General features: G+C 38.0%; 1 pseudogene; it reads right to left on the bottom strand.

The window, feature by feature from the left end:
* Positions 1-9,402: 9,402 nt before the first annotated feature.
* On the bottom strand, positions 9,403-11,841 carry LOC149139587 (protein RRP6-like 3 pseudogene; annotated as a pseudogene).
* Positions 11,842-12,898: the final 1,057 nt, after the last annotated feature.

Below are 12,898 nucleotides of genomic sequence, written 5' to 3'. Positions count from 1 at the left end.
ATGATAGCCTCGATATTTATGTGGTCTACTGCGACACCATCCCCGGAGAGAATGTGCCCAAGGTAATGAATCTTGGTTTGGTAAAAGGAAAACTTTGATAACTTCCCGTATAATCAGTTTTCTCTAAGACATTGTAGAACTATCCTCAAGTGTTTTTCATGCTCTTCTGGGGTCTTTGAGTAGATCGAAATGGCATGGAATAAGACTTATACAAACTTTTATAAGTAATCCCAAAATATTCCATTCATCAAACTCATGAAAACACCCCAGGAACTTTTTAGTCGAAAGGGTAAAACTACAAATTCATAATACCCAAATCTTGTCTTAAAGGTTGACTTCGGGATATCTTCTTCCTTGATTCTCAACTGATGATATATTGACCTCAGATCTATATTTGAAAACATAGTTTCCCCCCTAATTTGATCAAACAAGTCATCTATCCTTGGGAGAGGGTATTGATTTTTTATCTTCACTTTGTTCAACTGGTGGTAGTCAATGCACAATCGCCAAGACCCATCCTTCTTCTTGACGAAAATGATAGGGTCTCCCCATGGAGATATGCTAGGTTGTATGAACCCCAAGTCCAATAGTTATTTTAATTGGATCTACAATTCCTTTAGCTCTGGAGTCGACATACAATAGGGTGCCTTTGCAATTGGCTCAATGCTTGGGTTAAGTTTGATGGTGAAATCAATTTCCCTTTTTCGGGTAGGACGGGTAGGTCTTTGGGAAATACATCCTTAAATTCAACAAGAAATGGATGTTTATCAAGGTTTTTAGAATCACCCTTATCATTTATAGCTACCATTGAGAACATTTGACATCCCTTTTCCCTATATTTCATTAGTTACATGGAGGAGGTGAACATAAGGGACACCCCTTGTTTCTTTCCCTTTAATGATTTTCTTTGGCCGTAATCATCTGTGAAATGTAGAATCTTGTATTTTCAATATAGGAGTTCCTCATGTCATTCCAACCAATCCATTCCTATAACTACGTCATGGGCTCCTAAAATTTCAGAGTACAAGGATACCTTGGCCTTACATACACCCAGATCCACCTCACAATCCTTCCTACATTTGTTTTCATACCACATGCCATTTCTACATGTCTAAATTCATGTTGTGAAATTGCTTTATGTTTAATCCTTCATAATTCATTTAGATAAATAAAGGAATGAGTATCTCCTCAATCTATTAAAATGACAAAACTCATACCATCAATACTACTTGAGATTTCCAATACAGTGGACTGGTGTTCGACCTAGTGATTGTTCGCCGTTGCATGGATGCGGTGAGCCTTCCCCAGATCCCCCACAGTAATTGCATTCTTAGTTGAGTTGGTATTACTTGTCTTTCAAGGGCAATCCCTCTCATAGTGAGGACCTCCACAAGTCAACCACCCCCTCTTAGGGGCTTGGCTCCTACAACCAACCGATCTGGAAGTTGGCTTGGAACTCTGTAGGAAAGAGCCAAATTATTGGGATCGGTGCTAAGGTGGTCTGACTTGGTGCTGTCACATAGGCTGGTACTATTGTGGTTGACGATTTTGTTGAGGTACTATGTGCAAATACTAATCTAGATGCATATACAGTGTTCTTTGATTTCCGGTTGACCACTTTTGATGATTGAAAACATGACCCCCTTGCAAATTTCTATGATCCATACTGTTTCCACCTAGTACTCCTAATCTTGTGGGCATTGTTGACTTACTAGGTCCACTTCTCATGATATCCTTCTCTGCAATGATTGCCCACTAAATTGCCTTGTGCAAGGTGTGAGGCACCAAGATTCTAACCTTGGCCCGAATGTTAACATTTAATCAATACAAAAAAAAATTCACCTTGAGCTTTTATGTGTTTAAGTGAGGGGCAGAATGGAGTAATTCCATGAAATGAACCTCATACTCTGGTAGTGAGCAACACTGTTGCTAATCCAAGTGGATCTCCAGACACTAGTGGCATGGAAAACACTCAAAATTCAAAGTTGTAGAAATATGACTAACTTGACATCACATCGAAGTGCTCATTGCCCTGATTCCAATGGTGCGACTGACACTCCAATCCAAGTCCGCATGAAGGAGATAGAGGCAGTAAAAGTTCGATTGAATTTTGCTGACTCGGCAGGATTATGGAGACACAATTTGGACTTTTCCGGCGAACGAAATCTTGCCAACTCCAGCTAGATTCTGGGTGAAATTGTCGCCTGGTTAAAAAGACTCCTTCAGTCAAAATCCAAATTTTAAAAAACAACTTGTTGCTTTTTATAATAGAAAAAAATTATTAAAAAAAGGGTGGCGAGCCACCAACCCTGCCACCCCAAATCTCATCAATAAAATTATTAATGGAGGGATTGGCCATGACCCCTAGCCCCTCCCCCCATTCACGGGACTGTTGTACTCAGGCAGAAGTTGGGCGGGTCGGCTCTTGGGGCACGGACCCAACCCTATTAAAAAAAAGACCACCGTTGCAATAAACATGGGCCAGCCCTTAGGGCGCAGACCCAGCCACCTCCACCTATTAAAAATGAATGCGGGCCATTGGAGAGGAGGTAGGTAAGGTGGGTGGGCCACCCAAGGTGGGCCCAACCCAACCTATTTTTTTATTTAAAGAAATTGTTATGTAAAAAAGGAGGAGGTGGGGTTTGACCGCCCGACCTCCTCCATAATAATCGGATCTCAAACCAACTACACAACAATAGAATTGTTGAGAAACCCGTCACCATAGTTTTACTTGAACACAGTTCATCAGTGCGCCTAGAAAAAGGAGGAAGTGCACGTAGTTCGAGGCAGATTTTTGCGGGAGGGCCAGATTTTCACTTTGTCAGATTTTGGCAAATTTTATATGGTTTCAGCATTTCTTGATGCCGCGAACATAATGGTGTTGCCTGTCTCTCCATCATAGTTCTGCATTTTTTGGCCATTTTTCAATATGGAGGTATAAAACTCCATTTTGTAACTGATGCTTGTACTCTTCTTTCTCATGCCACTTAATGAAATAAGGCCTCCCCATTGATCGAGTAGGGCTCGAAGATGTAGTCCAAGTTAGACAAACTCTGTTATCAAGTCTTCTTGTCTTCTTTCATGCTTTATGTGTTTCTCCTCTTCTCTCATGTGCACATTAAATTTCTATGTTAAGCTACAATTTATGCATGTGATTCTTTAACACATTTATAAGCAAAATATCTTGGATCAAGTGGTATTAGAGCAGGTCTTTGTAGATGTGAATTGCATGTGTGTATGCTAACAAGAAACAGGCTCTGAAGAGGTGAAGGAAAACTAAATTCTTTTGATCCCAAAGCGGTGCATGCACATCGAAGGAGAAACATCGAAGATGAATAGGCTCGTCATGAAGAGGAGCGCAATTTCCACAAAACCTTCTATACAATAGCAGAAAATGTCGGTCAGTTGATTTCAAGGTTGGAGAAAGCACAAGAGAGAAATCTAGAAGAACAAGGTTCAGTGCATGGAAATGGTGGAGAATAACCCCCTCCTTCTCCTTCCATGAGTTAAAGTTCTTCTTCCTGTCATCACCATCATCATATAAATTCAAGGGATGCATCTAAGAAAGCCTTCTTTAAATTAGATGTCAAATTTGATCTTCCCATGTTTAACAGTGAAAGTAATGCAGAAAAGCATAATAACTGGATTACGCAGATTGAAATCAACTACAGGATTCAGTGAATCGAAGAGGACGAGGCAAAGATTTTGCTTGCCTATCTTTGGCTGAGTAGCACCGCTCTTGCTTGGTGGGAGAGAAAATTACGAAGCAGTAAGAGTGTGGGCAATCTTATTTCCTCATGGCCTAGTTTCATTTCTTCATTAAAGGAACAATTCTATCCCTTGGGTTATAAACAAAAAGCCTTAATGGATTGGCAATACTTAAGGCAAGGCAGAGGTCAGGATGTTCAAATCTTTACACAGGAATTTAGAAAACAAGCACTTAATTTGGGCATTGCACTTGACTCACCTAAAGTAGTAACTAAGTATATTGGATCATTACATAGTTACCTTAGACATTTATTATTATTGTTTGAACCAACTACTATTGACTCGGCCACTGTAAAGGCCATCCATCTTGAGAACAAGGGAAAAAATGAAAGAGATGATCATTCCAAGCAACCACCTTTCAAACCTCCAAATGGAAAACGCAAAGTGAAAGGAAAAGGAAAGGAGAAGAGGATGACATCAACCAAGAAAGATAAAGGAGAAAGACCTTATTTCACTCACTGAAGAAAGGAAGGTCATGATGATCATCATTGTTGGAAACTGTACCTGGAAAAGAGACCAAAGAAGTATGGAGGAAAAGGCACATAGAAGACAATGGCAATTGTGCAGCAAGACCTTGGATCCGATTTGGGAGATGAAGAATTGATCACAACAAGAGGAACAAAAGGTACTCTTACACCTCATGTTAGTTCTGAATCACATGAAGGCACTAGTTAAATAGATGGATCTCTTCCTAATGAACGAAAGAGAATTGAGCTATGTCATATTAGAGTTATTATAAGTCATACAAAAGTGGAAACTCTATTTGATACCAGATCCCAAGCAAACTTAATTTCACAGTCCTTAGTGAAGAAGCTAGGCTTGGAAGCAAAACCACATCCAAAACCTTACCCACTTGCATGGATACATGATAAAGCAAAATTGAAAACAATGTAAACTTTGAAACGGGAACTGATACTGTTACCCGTTTTGTAGAGGTGGCAAAAAAATGACCCGATTTTCAAAAGTGTTGATGCAGAATACACATGTTTTTTTTAGAACATGGTTTTTGGAACTTTAATTTTTTTCTTGTGCATTAAGTTTTAGAATGGTAGTGAATGGTAGTGATTTTCATCCTAATTTTAAAAAGTGAGTATTCTGCATCACACCCTTTTTAAAAGACCTATTTTTTGACTTTAAATTTTCTAGTGTGTGAAATGTAAAAAATTATTTTCTAAATTTGATAGTTTTTGAAGTCGTCATTGTATTCATATTTTCTTGTTATCTATCTTAATTTTTTTATTTTTTTTAGTGGGGTTTTTATTGTTTTGCGTTTTTAAATTAGAAAGTCGATAGTTTGAATTTTAGATAATCTACATATTTAGACATCCTTAATTAATTTTTCAATCCACATGAAATAATTGTTTCTAAAAAACAACATTTTTTAACAATGGACATAAAAAATAACCATTTTTAACATAAATATAACAAAAAAACTAAACGTTTTGATAATTTTTTGCTAGAACTAACATGTCAAAATCACAATTTTTATACAAAAATATTAACTAAAAATGGTCAAATAATAGTTTTTTTTATGAATTTCATGTCAAAAAGATAATAATAACTACTTTTTTTTTTCAAAAAATAATGATTAACTTAAAAATCATTGCAAAAATCACATATTACCAATATTGAACGTATAACAACCCTAATTGAGTGTTTATTCTTCTCATAAAATGTCAAAGTCAAAACATTGCAAAGCTTGATTTACAAGCATAACTTAAATTTAATCAACAATGTCACGTAATCCAAACTCTTCGTCCTCTAGAGTTTCATCATTGCCCTCTTCCACAATATTTTCTGTTTCATTTTGCTCATTTTGCTCATTTTCCTCTTCTAATGGGTCTTTGATGTCGGCAAATCTCCCAATATATGTCTTTCCATACATTCCATGTAATGGTGGTTGGGGTTCCTTTGCCTTTTTTGCCACACGTGATTCACTAAAGTCCCCTTTCTTCAACCCAATTTCTTGCATTGCATCTGGGAGAAATTGAAGAGCATTAATTCTTTGCTGAATGAAATTGCATTGTAATGGATCTTTCTCAATTGCAATGCAATTTCTTCCTTTTTGAGGGTTTTGTTGTTCTGTTTTTGGGTCTATGGCTTTAAGCAGTTTGATATTTCTTTAGCCCAAAGTTCCTTGGGGACTGTTGTATTTTATGTATTTTTTTTTTCCGATTTAATGAAATAGAAGGTACAACTCTTAGTTTAGCAAAACAAAAAGAAAATTTGCTCACGGGGAGTTCCAGTACAGGTACCAGTTCCCATTGGTTGGGTAGAGCATCTTTCTATTCACTGTGGTTTTGCGGTAGGCCAAGTCATTTATTCATATAAGCGAATGAATGTTAAACATGTATTTTTGTTTTCTGATTTTTGTCTTTATTTTTTTATGCTTGTGGTTATTCCAATGTATTAATGTTTTGTAATTTGAAAATTATGAAATCAAAAGAGGAATGTAATATTTCTTTGGGTTAGGTTAGTTATCGAGGTTAATAAACAAACTATAAGTCATTGAACCAAAGGGGAACAATCATAAACGCTAATTAATAGGCTTGAAGATTGGTGCAAGCCCTAGGTTAAGCCTGCATTATCCACAGACTAAACACACATATAAGTACTCTTGAAAACATAAAAAAATGTGTAAATGAATGTGTAGATTGTTTTTAATACTAAGTGAATTTATTGTTCTAGATATTTCTATCTAACACACATAAACATAATATGATGAATGAAGGCTTTCAAGCTATTTTTGAAAAGTATCAACCGTAACTAATATAATGTAATGAGAAAAATATCAGAGTCGAAGAAAGTAATACATGAGAGCTAAGAAAAATTGAAAGAAAAACTAATTTAAAATTAGTAATATTAGTAATATATGTCAAGCATACTATTATAGGATTTATCATTCACATGTGTTTCCTTCCAAGGTGTTTAATACCCAAAATGGTGAAACAAAATTTAGATGTGAGAACATAAGGGTTTTTCTTTATTTTTCTAATGAAAAATGAACAACCACCAAAGAAGATGTACAAGCAACATGCATAACATAATAGGTAACCTTTTACTATCCCTAGCAAAACATAATTAATTTTTTTGCATCCAGTTGCCTAGGGATACCATAGTTCTCCACACAATGTACACAGATATGATTTATAAAGCACTTGTACAATCGACAATTTGTATATAAAACCATAAAAGGAATATACTACATAATTAAATCTCCACAGGTAACCTCAAAAGAGCATGTTCTAGTAATGTAAGTGTGAGCAGTCAAAGACTCATTAAGAAGAAAGACAAACATTTCTAAAAAGTATTTGGTGAGAGTTATAAACCCCAACTCATAAGCTTTTCACGCCAAAAAGGGTTCTTGGTCAAAACATTAAGTTATGAAAATTAAAGAGAAAAATAAGAAGACGGTAATTCACCGCTTAACATCATTTCAAATCTCTTACTGTTGTCACTACCGGGGGCAGAGGTCATACATGTAAAGGAATAACCCGACCCAAAGTAGTTTATTAGTGAAAACTCATCAAAGAAAAATATAGGAGTTAACATTAATATCTAGGGTATAATCTGATGAGAAGGATTCAAAATTCTACCGTGGATTGAACACACTTTTCATAGTAATGAGTTATACTTATGCAAAGATCTAAAAAATTAAAAAAGAATAAGGCATTGATAACATCTATCAAGAATCACAAAGAGATGAGCAAGTGAGTAATTACAAGAAATTTGTGTTTCTCTAAGCACTTCATTGCCAAGAAACTTAGTTATGAATAATATTTAACAAACAAAAATTCCCACGATCGGAGAGAGGCAGAGGAGAAAGTCAAGTGTCTCCTGCAATTTCAAGGGAAACATTTCCTTCGATTCTTTGCTCTCGTTGCCATTTTAGTTTAAATTCACAGATTCTCCGACACAATTAGATAATCAAATTGGCCAGAGCAAACAGATTTGGTGCTTTAATGGGCGGAGATCTTCATCCAGAAGCATTGTGTTGCAGTGAGAAATGCTACTACGGAATGAGGTTTATGAAGGTTTTTTCTCGCAGTTTGGCGCTCTATAAACCGATTTGGTGAAGAATTTGAAGAAATCTTGACTCGGATTCGGCAGATAACGTAATACCACTGGTATCCTGCAAGAACTCTGTAGAAGTATCGATGCCTAGATTTGAAGAAGAAAATATGGGCTCGAGAATTCCTCCTGGTGTCAGGCTCATTACAAGACTGTAGTCCGGAAAATCGAGCGGTAGCGCCTACAAAACTTCTGTACTGATATTAACCTTCATCGCATATGCATCCTATCACGCTTCGAGAAAAATTCCCACGATCATGGGTGTCTATGATTTTAATGAAGACACAAATCCCATGAGAAAAACCCTAGAAACTGCAACACGAAAATTAGAAGTGATTGATGTATAATAACTATATAAAAATTTGTGAGAGTAAAACCCTTGGAAATTAATAAAATCCTGCGGGTCTCCATCGCGCGCAGCGGCACCCCCCGGCCGCCCCGCCCCGCCCGACCGGCGGCGGTTCGATTCCCGGAATCGAACCGCCGCCGGTCGGGCGGGGCGGGGCGGCCGGGGGGTACCGCTGCGCGCGATGGAGACCCGCAGGATTTTATTAATTTCCAAGGGTTCCCGCAGCGCCACCCCCAGGCCGCCCCGCCCCGCCCGACCGGCGGCGGGTCGATTCCTGGAATCGACCCGCCGCCGGTCGCGCAGGGCGGGGCGGCCCGGGGGTGCCGCTGCCACAAATTTTCGGGGTCACATATCCAGCCATAATCGTTTTGGGATCGGCAGTGTCAAAAAACTTTCAAAACACTTGTTTGATTGAATACACAGCTTTTGCAGAGAGCTTTTCTGCACTTGTTGGTCATCATATTTCGAATGGATGTAATCATCATTGTTGACTTTTGACAATATGGTCAGGTTTTCTGGATATATGTTGTTTCCTAGCATTATATTTTTGTTTATGATAGTAATGTCCATAATATGAACAAAATTGATCAGGATCGATAGAAGTAGACTATAATGTCATGCTTTTTAAACTAGTGAATTGGTAATAAATGAAGCAGACAACAATATGGAATACGGAAAAGGACATCCGTTGATTATACGAGGGACAGAATCCGGGTAGTACGATAATGAGAAAAATCTATGAATATATAACTAATTGTCATTAATAAAAGTTATTGAGTTTTATATGTTTGAAAAAAGGGGAGTGTCGTGCTCAATCCTTTGTCCAGAAGGGAGAATAACGCGAATATCTTATTCATTTTACAAGCCGACATATCATTTAAACCAAATGTATTTGTTATGCGTTATGTGTGAAGAGAAATAAAAAATAACCATCCAAGATCAAACCTCTTATATCAATACATATAAACATATTATTAATATATAAACTTATTAAACAAGGGCAACTTTTTTGGTTAATTATCTCGAACAATATTCCTTATTTTAAAAACCAATATCTCTCATGTCAAAAGAAATATCTTAACGCATATCCATCATGTTGCTGTAAAAATATAATAAACTATATCTTTGATTCCAATGCATTGTATGCAGCAGCTTAATTTTCCATACTTTCGTTTAAACTTATCTTTACAAATATTCATGTTGTATCCGGGGTTTCAAAGTATTCTTCTTACTGGAATGAAGCGTACCATTTCGGCTTCAATATTCAATGAATATATTGGCAAATTCTCTTCCACAACAGTGGATGAAATTAATTCTGCATCCGTTCCTTTTGTGCTCAAAGTACTTCTCCATGGAGAGCTATCAACTTCGTTGCCTTTAGAACCACTACTGTCCATAGAACTAGAATTTATGCCAAGCTGCTTAAAAACCAAACCTTTCTTCTTGCTTAAACGCCTTTTCTCCCTTGGACCCATGCCAACAAGTAGGGCAGCATCTAGGCCTTCCCGAGTAATATCCGTACCTTCGTAATAATTTTTGATTACCATTTCAAGCTCTTCACGTCATTCCTTTGGCATTGTTGATCCATGCCGTAAGAGTGCCATTGCAGCAATTCTCAATTGCAAAGGAGAAACACCTCTTTCACCACCATCTGCAACAAATTCAGCTCCATTGACTCCTCCCTGACTATTCCTAGAATCTACTACCTTTCTTGCAAACAAAGGAATTCCAAACTTAGTAGCAACTTGTCTCTTATACTTCTCAGCGGCAGAATGTGCAATTTCATGACAGTCAACACAAAGCAAAACAATATCATGTGACCGGTGGCTCTTTAAATGTTCTGGAAAATGCATCCTATAGCAAGACGGAATGATCCTGTACCGTAAATAATGATTGCTCTCTCCGCAACCAACACACATGTTCTTTTTGCTTTGAATGTAGAATTCATTTTTTTCATCTTCAGGGTGACCTTTGGGCTCAAAAAGAAGTTTTACAGCTGGAGGGTCATCCTCTATAAGTTCTACCAAATCCCAACGAATATACCAATCAAGCTTTCTCTGATCGCAATAACAAAGTAGGCGACCATCACTGGCATAGATTCTACAATTGTGATAAACAGGTGACTTGCACGAAAATTTCTGCACAAACTGTGCACGTGAAGCTTCCTTACTGCCTCGTTTTGACACTCTGCCTCGGTTTTCCTCAGAGAACATTAACCTCTTTGAATTGAACCTATAAGATTTTCCTGCTGTATGCCCCTCCCAGTTGTCAACTTGCATGTTTCCACAATAATTACCCTGTTTAAGTCCCACACATGCAATATCTTTTTGCAAATTATCGTTCTTGCTGACAACATCCTCTTTAAGGAGGTTGCATAAATCTTTTATGTGCATATAGACACAGGAGATGGTGAAGGAACTGGTGTCATGAAAGAAGACTCGGTGACAGACTGCACAATAGAATCAGCTGCAAAAATTGTACTATAAATCTTTTTTGGACTAGTAGGTGTTGCCTTTGCCAGAAAAATTATTGCTTGATCAGAAAGTATAAAACATAAACTCTCATTTTCTACCCGGGCCACAAAATCTCTCCACATGCACAACTTCCTCACAAGCTGCCCAAATCTACCATCTTTCAATATGGACTCTCTAGATTTACTAGAACTTGTTCCTTGACTACTATAATAGCGTGACAATATAGATGCAGCAGCAGGTTGCCCTGAAGAAGCCCCCTCCTTCTCATACAATTGAAGTGTGATAAGATTAGAACGTCGGACAGTCTCCTCAAACAAATTTGACCCATATTTATCATTAAGCTCAGCAGAAAGGAAGTCTGCAATATAAAGTAGATAGTGTGCATCAGCACGTGCATACTGGACCATGGCCTCTGGTAAAGGACGTAATCGCCAATCTACACGCTAAAAGACTTTATTTGAAGATATTCCACAATATGTTTGAAGCAAATATGCTAGTGACCTCTGTGGTTTAGCAAGAACATCGCATGCCCTTGCAGTGTCAAACAAATTTACAACATAGATGTGAAAGTCCCGCTGAAGCCAAAGGATGTCACTATCAGCTCCATGAAAGACCTTACAAATAGCAGGGTTAGCAAAGACTGAACATAGTAGACACATGTCATCATGCAGGGCAATAGTGTCCAGTAGATAATCATCCTCCTGTATTGAGATCTGAACTAAAGCAGTAAAACCAAGAAATGAACGTAAACTATGTTGCTTTGTATCAACAACGAAAACACGCTCCAGACATAATACTTGGGAAAGAGCCTCTAGCTCAGATCTTTTATCAATCCATGTATACGGTCCCTCCATGCTCAATGGCTCACTCGCTAGACTGAACTTCAGAGGCTGTAGAGGATACTCTAACAAAAAGTGAATTTGGTCTCCATATGGATGGGAAACTGTTGTAGCATCTCCATTTTGTTCCTGCTGGTGTTGAAAGTGTACAAAGGGCGACTGAGAGTTGTCAGCCAAAATGCACTTGAACTTCCTTTGAGGTTTCTCGTCTGCGATTGGGCGCCGAGTATTTTTCTTATTGTGATGAATCGCATACACAAATACAGCTAATGAAATTGCCGCCAAGCAGGAAACAGTAAAGATTAACTTGCTCTCCATTCCAATGTGGATTTTTTGCCCTTTTGATATAACAAAGGGTAATTTAGACTAGATTTTTTTTATTTTCCACCCAACCCCCGCCCACCCGCCCACCCCTCCCCTTCCCCCTCCCCCGCCCGCCCCCTCCGCGGCAGCGGCACCCCCGGGCCGCCCCGCCCCGCCCGACCGGCGGCGGGTCGATTCCGGGAATCGACCCGCTGCCGGTCGGGCGGGGTGGGGCGGCCCGGGGGTGCCGCTGCGTGGAATTTGAACATATTACTCTATAACAAAAATTAAACAAGCAATCACTAAATCTAGCATCATTACAGATTCAAGTTCTTACAAAAGAGATGAATAATTTTAGGAAGCCATGCCCTATCAGGAAATTAACATTTTATTAATCAAGCAATAAGTAGTAGACTTGCAACTGTGCAACTGCTAAACATGAGATACTGGTCTATATTTATAGACAAGCTTTAAATACTTTAGATCTTCCGAATTTGTTCTACGGAAAGAAAACAAAATCATTTAACCATAAATCTATGCTACTTGTATATTATGCTTGACCAAACTGGTGACAAAATTTCATGATCATTTTCCTTGTAAATTACATAGATACTTTAAAATAACATAAAGCAATGTCACAAGTATTTCATAGCTCGTCGTTAAAACTCTCAAGAGTAGCATTAGTGCACATAAGAAATTCAAGTAGTGAACTTCACAAACGGAAAGATTCCAGAATGGAAAATCAATCTCCATCCTAGGCAAGAGAAATCATCATCAAAACTTGCAAAACGCTTGAAAGCAGCAGCACTAATCAATCATGTCTTTACTGAGGCATAAAGAAGCTATTCAAACTCCGCGCTTTCATTTGATTAAGAAAGTCTCATGCATCCGTCAAACACCTGAATCACATTAATTGTCAAAATTCAATCACTTACAAATATCAAACTCACTCCTACTCTTGGACAACAAACAAAACTAGTTTAGCTTCTCACTCCTTTTTTGCATTGAAGGGCAGAAACAAATTAGTTTCAAATTGTGAACTAGGCTCAGATATCCCAAACAAAAGAAAAAATAATTTAGAAGTGAAACAACTA

Source organism: Pinus tabuliformis, chromosome X (assembly GCF_031772625.1).
Source record: "Pinus tabuliformis cultivar Carrire ecotype Pingquan chromosome X, CPIR1, whole genome shotgun sequence".
Taxonomy (NCBI): Eukaryota; Viridiplantae; Streptophyta; class Pinopsida; order Pinales; family Pinaceae; genus Pinus; species Pinus tabuliformis.
The sequence above is the reverse complement of the archived record's forward strand: the minus strand, read 5'-3'. Positions and strand labels throughout refer to the sequence as shown.